Source organism: Heptranchias perlo, chromosome 14, assembly GCF_035084215.1.
Source record: "Heptranchias perlo isolate sHepPer1 chromosome 14, sHepPer1.hap1, whole genome shotgun sequence".
Classification (NCBI taxonomy): Eukaryota; Metazoa; Chordata; class Chondrichthyes; order Hexanchiformes; family Hexanchidae; genus Heptranchias; species Heptranchias perlo.
The window spans coordinates 65,938,706-65,951,273 of NC_090338.1; positions in this window are offsets into that span (position 1 = coordinate 65,938,706).

Genomic DNA, 12,568 nt, shown 5'->3' on the forward strand with positions numbered 1-12,568 from the left:
TAATGCTTGAACCAGCCCCTACCCGTACAGGTGAGAGCACCTGAACCAACCCCTACCTGTACAGGTGAGAGTGCCTGAACTAGCCCATACCTATACAGGTATAATGCTTGAGCCAGCCCATATCTGTACAGGTGAGAGTACCTGAACCAGCCCATGCCTGTACAGGTGATAATGCTTGAACCAGCCCATACCTGTGTAGGTGAGAGTGCCTGAACCAGCCCATACCTGTACAGGTGAGAGTACCTGAACCAGCCCATACCTGTACAGTGATAATGCTTGAACCAGCCCATACCTGTACAGGTGAGAGCACCTAAACCCAGCGGACACCTGGATGAATCAGGGAAATATATAAGCCATTAAAGATTGAATGTTCCTAGCCTCAAGCCCCAGTATCATGAGCTGAAGGAAAGGCAGCAGATAGGCTGCCCTGTTTTATCTCTTGTAAACAATTTTACAACACCAAGTTATAGTCCAGCAATTTTATTTTAAATTCACAAGCTTTCGGAGACTTCCTCCTTCCTCAGGTAAATGTTTCAGGAGCTCCTTGAAGCCTACGCATTTATACATATAGAACAATACATGGTGTTTACAGAATGCCCCTGCAACTGCCCGTTGCCAAGGCAATCACCGTGTTCAGACAGAGAGGTGTCACCTGCAGAACCCCCGAATACACATTCAACAAAAAAACAAACAGGGAAAAAAAAACAGGCGTTATCTCAGTTAACGCCTAGTTCCTTTACCTTTATGTAGACCACAGACCCCCTAACATGTGCTGAAGATGAAGTCTTACACAGTATATATCCTATCCCACACTAGTCCCACTCAGCCATCACCCTGTCCTTACTGACCTACCTTGGCGTACGGTCCAACAAAGCCTCCAATTTAAAATCCTCATCTACATGTTTAAATCCCTCCATGGCCTCGTTCCTCCCTATTTCTGTAACCTTCTCCAGTCCTGAACTCTCCATTCCTCTGACCCTGGCCTCTTCTGCATCCCCCCAACCCCCACCCCCTTCGCCCCAACATCAGCAGCCGTGCCTTCAGGCAATGAGACCCCATGCTCTAGAATTCCCTCCCTAAACTCCTCCGCCTCCGCCTCCCTCTTCTCTTTTTAGGCCCTTTTTGATCAAGCTTAGTCACCCCCCCCCAACCCCCAAATCCCCTTCTTTGGCTTGACATCCATTTTAGTTTGATAACACCTCTGTAAAACGCAGTGGGACGTGTTTCTATATTAAAGACGCTGTAGAAATGTGAGTTATTATTGGTGTTGTATTTAAGTGTTATTTTTGATCTGATTTGCATCTACACCATCAGCATTTTAAGAATCACCAAACCAAGCGACTGAGAAACCTACAGCTGTAGAATTTATTTTGACCAATATGGAGTGCATACCCTCTCTGCATACCTCACTTACCTAAGCCCAGAGAGTTTAGGCATAGATTGGCAGAGTGGGTACAGTGGGTATTGTTGGAATTTAGTTACACAATTTGACTAATACAGATCACTTCCTGCTGCTTCTCCAGTGAGGACTCTCCTTACCCAACAGTGTGCTGCCTTGCAGGGTTATCTGGGGCTGAGTGGGAGGAGTCCCGCTCCCTCCCCCCACCAAGGTCTACCCTTCCAAGTCCAATTAATGAGCCAGCTGGCTGGTCAATTATCAACAGTGCCCTAGAGAACTGGCTCAGGAATCAGATCACTAATGTTTACTACAGGGAGTTGACATAGTTCCGAACTTCCATCGCCACCTCGACGCCAAAGGGACCCAACTGGACAAGGGATTGGTGTATCTGTTTGTCTTCGTATAAAGGGTGAATGACCAGCATGTAGTGTGGTGTTGTACTGTCACAGAGTAGATATAATCATGCTGCTGGGACCCAGTTAGAACCTTTTGCCATTTTCAAAACCATAGAGAGCAATATAGCAGAGAGAAAGTAGCAGAATTACAGGGGAGGTGTCTAGCAAGCGAGGTATATAACGGTTAGGGTGTGTAACAGGCAGGATATATAATGGTCAAGGTGTGTAACAGGCGGGTTATATAACGGTCAGGGTGTGTAACAGGCGGGTTATATAACGGTCAGGGTGTGTAACAGGCGGGTTATATAACGGTCAGGGTGTGTAACAGGCGGGTTATATAACGGTCAGGGTGCTAAACAGGCGGGGTATATAACGATCAGGGAGTGTAACAAGCAGGGTGTATAACGGGCGGGGTGTATAACGGGTGGATGTATAACGGGCGGGGTGTATAACGGGAGGATGTGTAATGGGTGGGGTGTATAACGGGCAGATGTATAATGGGTGGGGTGTATAACGGGCGGGGTGTATAACGGGCAGATGTGTAATGGGTGGGTGTATAACGGGCGGGGTGTATAACGGGCAGATGTGTAATGGGTGGGGTGTATAATGGGTGGGGTGTATAATGGGCGGGGTGTATAACGGGCAGATGTGTAATGGGTGGGGTGTATAACGGGTGGGGTGTATAACGGGCGGGGTGTATAACGGGCGGGGTGTATAACGGGCGGGGTGTATAACGGGCAGATGTGTAATGGGTGGGGTGTATAACGGGCGGATGTGTAATGGGTGGGGTGTATATCAGGCAGATGTATAATGGGTGGGGTGTATAACGGGCAGATGAATAATGGGTGAGGTGTATAATGGGTGAGGTATATACGGGCGAGTGTATAACGGGCAGATGAATAATGGATGGGGTGTATAATGGGTGAGGTATATACGGGCGAGTGTATAACGGGCAGATGAATAATGGGTGAGGTGCATAATGGGCGGGGCGTATAACGGGGCGGGGCGTATAACGGGGCGGGGCGTATAACGGGGCGGGGCGTATAACGGGGCGGGGTGTATAACGGGCGGGGTGTATAACGGGGCGGGGCGTATAACGGGCGGGGCGTATAACGGGCGGGGTGTATAACGGGCGGGGTGTATAACGGGGCGGGGCGTATAACGGGGCGGGGTGTATAACGGGCGGGGTGTATAATGGGCGGGGCGTATAACGGGGCGGGGCGTATAACGGGGCGGGGCGTATAACGGGAATGGAAGGATATGCAGATAGGATTAGATGAAATAGTGTTGGAGGAGGCTCGTGTGGAGCATAAACACTGGCACAGACCAGTTGGGCCGAATGGCCTGCTTCTGTGCTGTAAGTTCTATGTAATTCTATGTAATTCAATCAGATCAAGATGTGACAACAATCCAGACATCATTATGCGATGTGATGCTAATCACTTAACATATGTCAGGTTAATTTCTTTGCCACAGATAGGGAGCTGTCAAAAGTGGAAATGACGCCTCCACTTAACATACTGGAATTCCCATCGCAGTGACACTTTAGTTGCTGAAGAATAGAATTACCCATACGAAGCACTTAACAAGAGCTGTGAGGAGACAGAGGGCTCTTTGTTTGACCACAGACACTATGCTTCAAGACTATCAAACCTCAAGCTGGCGCATTACTTATAATTCCTTTCACCTAACTGCACATGCTTGGCAGTTCTCCAGTTATTGTGGGAATTGCTCTACTTCAAAAAGGACCTCATCAAACATTTATTTATCTCAAAATGTTAATTAATTCGAGACAATTTAGTGTTTATGTAACAACAGTTGAAGAGTTGTCGGCTTAGAACGAACATGTTCGTTTGTAAAAGAATTCTGTTCCACCCCACCCCACCACATGCTCCCAATTTTTTCTCTCGAAGGTGCCATTTTACGCAAGGGATTGAATCCACGGGCACGGGACATCCTGCAATACCTCACCCGAGGGCTCATCCTTCATCTGTGAACCTAGTCAGTGAGCATAGGCAGACTGTTCCACATCAGTAGGGGGATGGGGGGAAGGGGGGCAGGACAACCAAGTCTGATTCTATCATCACCCAACACCTATGGATACATGCATACATGCATAGCAGCTGCCGGGGAATTCTAGTCTCATTTTTGTGGGCCCTCATTTGTAAACCATGGCTCCAAGGCCAGTTTTAGTTCATCCCAGCTGTGATCAAGCAGATAGCTGTGGAGTTGAGTTACATAAAAGTTGCCTACCATAAAATCCAAATTATAAACCACGTCTGCACTTGATGTAAGATACATCCGTGCATCGTACAGGCTGGTTATACCACATACTGTACCACAATGCAAGACTTCGAATTAACACAAAACGTGTTGCGTCATTTGTTAGGAAGACAACCGAATCACATTTAGGCAAGAACCGATGAGAGCACTAGAGCAGATACTCTTACACTACTGGGACTTCACACCAGGCTGTAGTATAACTTCAATCAATGCAAAGCATATCAGCCTTGGTTCAATGGATAGTACGCTCACCTCTGATGTCAGAAGGTCATGGGTTCAAGTTCCATTCCAGAGACTTGAGCACATAATCTAGGCTGACACTTCAATGCAGTGCTGAACTATCAGAGGTGCCATCTTTCAGGTAGACATAAAATATCCCATGACACTATTTCAAAGAAGAGCAGGAGAGTTCTCGTTGGTATCCTAGCCAATATTTATCCTTCAACCAACATCACTGAAAGAGATTATCTGGTCATTATCTCATTGCTGTTTATGTGACCTTGCTGTGTGCAAATTGGCTGCCAGGTTTACTATATTACAACAGTGACTACATTTCAAAAAGTACTTCGCTGGCTATAAAGCCCTTTGGGTCGGTCTGAGGTCACTTCGCACTTCTCTGCGTTAAATTTCATCTGCCATGTGTCCACCCATTCCACCAGCCTGTCTATGTCCTCTTGAAGTCTATCACTATCCTCCTCACTGTTTACTACACTTCCAAGTTTTGCGTCATCTGCAAATTTTGTACACCCAAGTCCAAGTCATTAATATATATCAAAAAAAGTAGTGGTCCTTGTAAAACTTCCTCCCATTCAAACAACAACCATTCACAGCTACTCTCTTTCCCTGTCACTTAGCCAATTTCGTATCCATGCTGCCACTGTCCCTTTTATTCCATGGGCTTCAATTTTGCTGACAAGTCTATTATGTGGCACTTTATCAAATGTCTTTTGAAAGTCTATATACACAACATCAACCACATTGGCCTCATCAACCCTCTCTGTTACCTCATTAAGTAACTTGATTGAGTTTTTTGAACACGATCTTCCTTTAACAAATCCGTACTGCCTTTCCTTTATTAATCCACACTTGTCCAAGTGACTTTTAATTTTGACCCGGTTTATCATTTCTAAAAGCTTCCCCATTACCGAGATTAAATTGACTAGCCTGTAGTTGCCGGGTTTATCCTTACACCCTTTTTTGAACAAGGGTGTAATATTTGCAATTCTCCAGTCCTCTGGCACCACCCCCATAGAATCATACAGCACAGAAGGAGGCCATTCAGCCTGTGCTGGTTCTTTGAAAGTGCTATCCAATTAGTTCCACTCCCCTGCTCATTCCCCATAGCCCTGCAATTTTTTTCCTTTTCAAGTATTTATCTAACTCCCTTTTGAAAGTTACCATTGAATTTACTTCCACCGTCCTTTCAGACAATGCATTCCAGATCAAAACAACTCGCTGCGTAAAAAAGATTTTCCTCATCTCCCTCTGAGTTTTTTTGCCAATTAGCTTAAATCTGTGTCCTTTGTTTACCAACTCTCCTGCCAATGGAAACAGTTTCTCCCTATCCACTCTATCAAACCCCTTCATAATTTTGAACACTTCTATTAAATCTCCCCTTAACTTTCTCTGCTCTAAGGAGAACAGTCCCAGTGTCTATCTCATCTATCCACGATGACCTCTATCACAGTGTTTGTTGATTGATTCTAGAGTTTGTGCCTCCCCTATCCTTCCAAGAAGTCAATTTCCATGGGGCCAATTCGTTGATGCCACGCTCAAGAAGCAGCCCCTCACCAGTAGCCCACAAGGCTGGCAGAATCAGGTGGGTAGAGCATCATTGCACTCGGTGCTGACCTCCTGATTCGGCAGAAGCCAAAATCATTACACCTTTGAAGTCATAGGAACAGGAGTAGGCCATTCAGCCCCTCAATCCTGTTCTTCCATTTTATTAGATCATGACTGATCTGTACCTCAAATCCGTTTGCTAGCCTTTGTTTCATTTTTTTTTAAACTAAAAAGGGTGGGGGAGGGTTCAGGTCAGGGTAAATTTATAAATCTAAAGAGAAAAGTCAAGGCCATAGAGCAGTGTAGCAATTTGGGTAAAGATAAGCAGAGTCTGCCAGGAAGGGACAGAGAATTTAACAGTAATAGTGCAAAAGTGAATAAGTAATAAGCAAATCAGGGAAAAATAGTAAAAAGTTAAAATTAAAGGTGCTTTATCTGAATGCACAAAGCATTCATAACAAGATAGATGAATTAATGGCACAAATAGAGATAAATGGGTTTAATCTAGTAGCAATTACTGAGACATGGTTGCAAGGTGACCAAGGTTGGGAACTAAATATTCCAGGGTGCTTGACGTTTCGAAAAGACAGATAAAATGGAAAAGGAGGGGGAGCATAGCCCTGATAATAAAGGATGACATAAAGACAGTAGTGAGAAAGGATCTTAGCTCAGAAGATAAGAAATAACAAGGGGCAGAAAACACTGGTGGGAATAGTTTATAGGCCCCCTAACAGTAGTTATACTGTTGGACAGAGTATTAATCAAGAAATAATAGGAGCTTGTAACAAGGGTAATGCAATAATCATGGGGGAATTTAATCTTCACATAGACCGGGCAAATCAAATTGGTGAAAGTAGTTTGGAGGACGAGTTCATGGAATGCATTCAAGACAGTTTCCTAGAACAATACATGTGGAACCAACCAGGGAACAGGCTACTTTAGATCTTGTCTTTTGTTACGAGAGGTTAATTAGTTATCTCATAATAAGGGATACTCTGGGGAAGAGTGATCATAATATGATAGAATTTCACATTGAGTTCAAGAGTGACATACATAAGTCCAAAACTAGAGTCTTAAACTTAAACAAAGCCAATTACATAGGGATGAGAAGCGAGTTGGCTAAGCTTGATTGAGAAATTAGATTAAAAGATATGATGGTAGATAAGCAATGGCAAACATTTAAAGAAATATTTCATAATTTTCAATGAATGTACATTCCATTGAGGAATGAAAATTCCACGGGAAAAGTGATCCATCCGTGCTAACTAAAGAAGTTAAGTATTGGATTGGATTAAAAGAAGAGACTCATAATGTAGCCAAGAGGAATAGTAAGCCTGAGGATTGGGAGAGTTATAGAAACCAACAAAGGATGACCAAAAAATGATAAAGAGGAAGAAAATAGAATATGAGAATAAACTAGAAAAAAATTATAAAAACAGCTTGTAAGAGCTTCTACAAGTATGTAAAAAGGAAGAGAGTAGCGAAAGTAAACATGGGTCCCTTAGAGGGTGAGACAGGAGAAATTATAATGTGGAATAAGGAAATGGTGGAGATGTTAAACAAATATTTTGTACCTGTCTTTTTTTTATTCGTTCGTGGGATGTGGGCATCGCTGGCGAGGCCGGCATTTATTGCCCATCCCTAATTGCCCTTGAGAAGGTGGTGGTGAGCCGCCTTCTTGAACCGCTGCAGTCCGTGTGGTGAAGGTTCTCCCACAGTGCTGTTAGGAAGGGAGTTCCAGGATTTTGACCCAGCGACGATGAAGGAACGGCGATATATTTCCAAGTCGGGATGGCGTGTGGCTTGGAGGGGAACGTGCAGGTGGTGTTGTTCCCATGTGCCTGCTGCTCTTGTCCTTCTAGGTGGTAGAGGTTTGGGAGGTGCTGTCGAAGAAGCCTTGGCGAGTTGCTGCAGTGCATCCTGTGGAATACACAAAAAATACCAAAAGTAGTGGGAAACCAAGGGTCTAATGAGAGTGAGGATGTTAAAGTAATTAGTATTAGTAATGAAAAAGTACTGGAGCAATTAATGGTACTAAGAGCCAACAAATCCCCATGACCTGATGGCCAACATCCTAGGGTTCTAAAACAGGTGGCTGCAGAGATAGTGGATGCATTGGTTGTGATCTTCCAAAATTCCCTAGATTCTAGAATAGTCCCAGTGGATTGGAAGGTAGCAAATGTAACACCGCTATTCAAAAAAGGAGGGAGAGAGAAAATAGGGAACTACAGGCCAGTTAGCCTGACATCAGTAGTCAGGAAAATGCTGGAATCCACTATTAAGGTAAAGTGGTAATGGGCACTTAGAAAATCATAACATGATTCAGCAGAGTCAACATGGTTTTGTGAAGGGGAATTCAAGTTTGACAAATCTATTACAGTTTTTTGAAGATAAAGGGGAACCAGTGGATGTCGTATATTTGGAATTTCAAAAGGCATTTGATAAGGTACCACCCAAAAGTTTGTTAGACAAGTCAAGGGCTCATGGGGTTGGGGTTAATATATTAGCGTGGATAGAAGATTGGTTAACGGACAGAAAATAGAGAGTAGGAATAAACGGGATATTTTCAGTTGGCAAGCTGTAACTAGTGGAGTGCCGCAAGGATCAGTGCTTGGGCCTCAGGTATTCACAATCTATATCAATCACTTAGATGAAGGGACCGAGTGTAATGTATCCAAGTTTACTGACAATACAAAGCTAGGTGAGAAAGTAAGCTGTGAGGGGGACATCAAGAGTCTGCAAAGGGATATAGGCAGGTTAAGTGAGTGGGCAAGAAGGTGGCAGATGGAGTATAATGTAAGGAAATGTGAGGTTATTCACTTTGGTAGCAAGAATAGAAAAACAGAATGTTTTTTAAATGTTGAGAAACTATTAAATGTTGGTGTTCAGACGGATTTGGGTGTCCTTGTACAAGAAACACAGAAAGTTAACATGCAGGTACAGCAAGCAATTAAGAAGACAAATGGTATGTTGGCCTTTATTGCAAGGGGGTTGGAGTACAAGAGTAAGGAAGTCTTGCTGCAATTGTGCAGGGCCTTGGTGAGACCACACCTGAAGTACTGTGTACAGTTTTGGTCTCCTTATCTAAGGAAGGATATACTTGCCTTACAGGCTGCGCAACGAAGGTTCACTACTTTCGTTCCTGGGATGAGAGGGTTGTCCTTTGAGGAGACATTGAGTAGAATGGGCCTAGACTCTCTGGAGTTTAGAAGAATGAGAGGTGATCTTATTGAAACATTTAAGATTCTGAGGGGGCTTGACGGGATAGATGCTGAGAGGCTGTTTCCCCAGGTTGGAGATTCTAGAACTAGGGGGCATAGTCGCGGGATAAGGGGTCAGACATTTAGGACTGAGATGAGGAGAAATTTCTTCACTCAATCTTTCCTCGAAGGACAACCCTTTCATCCCAGGAACGAAAGTAGTGAACCTTCGTTGCACCGCCTGTAAGGCAGGTATATCCTTCCTTAGATAAGGAGACGAAAACTGTACACAGTACTCCAGTTTGTGAATCTTTAGAATTCTCTACCCCAGGGGGCTGTGGATGCTGAGTCATTGAGTATATTCAAGGCTGAGATAGATATATTTTTGGAATCAAGGGATATGGGGATCGGGCAGGAAAGTGGAGTTGAGGTCGAAGATCAGCCATGATCTTATTGAATGGCGGAGCAGGCTTGAGGGGCCATATGGCCTACTCCTGCTCCTATTTCTTATGTTGTTATATCTCTTAATACCCATATCTAACAAAACTCTATCGATCTCAGTGTTGAAAGCTCCAACTGACCCCCAGCATCCACAGCCTTTTGGAGAGAGAGTTTCAGATTTCTACTACCCTTTGTGTGAAAAGGAGCTTCCTGATTTTGCTCTTGAATGGTCTGGGTCTAATTTTAAGGTTTGTTCTTGATTCTCACACCAGAGAAATAGTTTCTCTTTATCTACCCTATCGACTCCTTTTAACATTTTCAACACCTCGATCAGATCACCCCTCAATCTTCCGTACTAAAGGGAATACGAGGTAGGTTTATACGTACCTGCATAAACTGTCATACCCAGCTGCTGGCTGCCTCTTGCGAACGACATGGGACCTGTGTGGGGACAGACCTTTGGAGCGTGAAGCCTGCAATCAAGCTGCTCTCAAGCTGACCCACTAGCCTGAAGCGAGAGCCTCCTGTCAATTGGAGCCCACGGTCTCAATAGCGACGGACACAGTGCTGTTGAGCAAAACCGGGCTCTGTGTCCCTGGGCCTCCCCTGCAGGACTTTTCCATGACTACCCAGATATCAGGGAAGAATTGGTCCATGTTCTTGATCAGTCCATGGATTGAGCTCCAGAGATTTGTATGAAGACCTTTTACAATGCAGCTCATTATACAGCCCTTGTATCAGCCTGGACTCAGTGGGGAGCACTACTGCCTCTGAGTCAGAAGCTTGTGGGTTCAAGCCCCACTCCAGAGACATGAGCACGTAATCTAGACTGACACTTCAGTGCAGTACTGAGGGAGTGCTGCACTGTTGGAAGTGCCGTCTTTCAGATGAGACGTTAAACAGAGGCCCCCATCAGACTGATCAGGTGCATATAAAAGATCCTACAGTACTATTTGAAGAAGAACAGGGGAGTTCTCCCAGTGGCCTGGCCAACATTCAACCAACACCATTAGAACAAATGATATTATCTTTTATCCCACTGCTGCATGGGGGACCTTGTTGTGTGCAAATTGGCTGCAATATTTGCCTACATAACAACATTGGCTGCACTTCAAATGTACTTCATTGGCTGTAAAGCGCTTTGGGACAACTTGAGGATGTGTAAGGCACAAAATAAAAGGAGATTCTTTCTTTCTTGTGAGGTCCAAATCTATTGATCCAGCAGCAGCTGCCTAGCAAACCCTAGTCCTCCCTTCCTCTGGTTGCTGCTCATCTGCTTTTACCCCCACTTGCTCGCCCTTGGGGTTTCACCCCGTGCTCCATCCTGCCCCCAACCCCATCTGATTCCCCTTAAATAAAGAAAATCTGGAAATAAAAAGCTGGTTTCGGTAAAAGTGACCATGAAGCTGTTGGATTGTCGTAAAATCCCATCTGGTTCACTAATGTCCTTTAGGGAATGAAACCTGCCGTCCTTACCCAGTTTAGCCTATATATGACTCCAGCCCCACACCAATGTAGTTGACTCCTAACTACCCTCTGAAGTGGCCTAGCAAACCACCCAGCTGCGCCCTGCTTGGGGCAACTAGGGCTGGGCAATAAATGCCGGCCTTGCCAGTGATGCCCACATCCCGAGAATTAACTTTTAAAAAGAGGTTGCTTCTGGGCTGATGCCTATGGGATTGGAGTGCTTCACGGGTGCTTGTGTGATGGAACTGCTTCCTGCCCCTCTCTGGGGTCAGCATGTTTATCTTGGAACATCCCTGCCCAAAGAGAAAGAACACGTGTTTGCATAGGGTAAGCAACAAATGGCTGTGTAAAGACTAACAAGGCCTAAACGATACCTTAGTGCAGAGCGGAAGATGTGATTCTTGTTCGTCAACAAGTGGGCGTAAAACGCAAGCAAGAGGAGGAAGTTGAAGTGAGGCCTTATCAGTAGGTTTGGAACAGAGCCGCCAAGCACTGCGTTGCCCACTCTCTCACTGGTCTCCATGCCAATCATTTGGAGGGCCTGCTCCTCATGTCAGTTCAGGCAGCACAGGTTAGCTGGTCCACACTCGGCATTTTCGCTCATGAAGGTCGTGTGCAGCCTTCACCTACCAAAACAGATTAAACAGAGAATTTCTGCATTAGCGGTTGAAGACTACGTGCAGCCCTATGCCCAGTCTACATTCCAGCCCGTGTGAAAGGAGTGGAGGTCGTGCAGGTATTTTTTTTGGAGCCAGAAGGAATGGGTGAACAAACGGGCAAAAGTTCTGAAAGTGAAAAAAAAAGCCTTGCCCACCAAGTTGTGAGCTGCACCTTCACTGAGGTGGTAGTGAGGGCGTGTCAGATAGGGTTGCCAACCCTCCAGGATTGCCCTGGAGTCTCCAGGAATTAAAAACCAACCTCCTGGACACTGCTGCAAGCAACCCAGGAGAAAAATCATAGGGACAATAAAAAATTGTGTTTTTAAAATTTTCCTTGAATGCTTTTGTTTATTAGTTATAAAAATATTGGATATGGGGAGAAAAGCATATTGACTGACAATAAAGAATCATCCAATCAGGTGATGAGGAGTCTATTCACTTTCCGATTGGCCTAGGAAGGTTGTGCACCATGAGGATGGACATGTCGGGCGACCAATGTGAGAGTGTGGGGACGGGGCAGTTGGAGGCAGGAGGTCATGTGACGAAAACTCCAGGAATATGTCCAACCAGAGATGGCAACCCTAGTGTCAGATGCTTTTCAGGCTATATTGCTGATGTGGCATCATTCTCAAGGCTTAGTGCAAGCGCAGTACAAGGATTGCTTTCCTTTCAATTGGCAGCATTTATGAAAAGCCTACCTTGGCGCTTTTCCTCAGTCCTGACAACTTTGTGTGCATTTTCTCCCACATCCTATGGACATACGAGAATGCAATCTCTCTGTTCGCCATTTCTTGCTCCATTGGAAGGTTTCACTCTGCTCCAAAAATGGCCACTTCCCTGAATGACAACTTTTCCAGCATATCCTCCCAAAGGAAACACTTCATGCTACTCCTCCTTACACAACAGTCAACCTCCACCAAACACAGTGCTACACCCCACTAA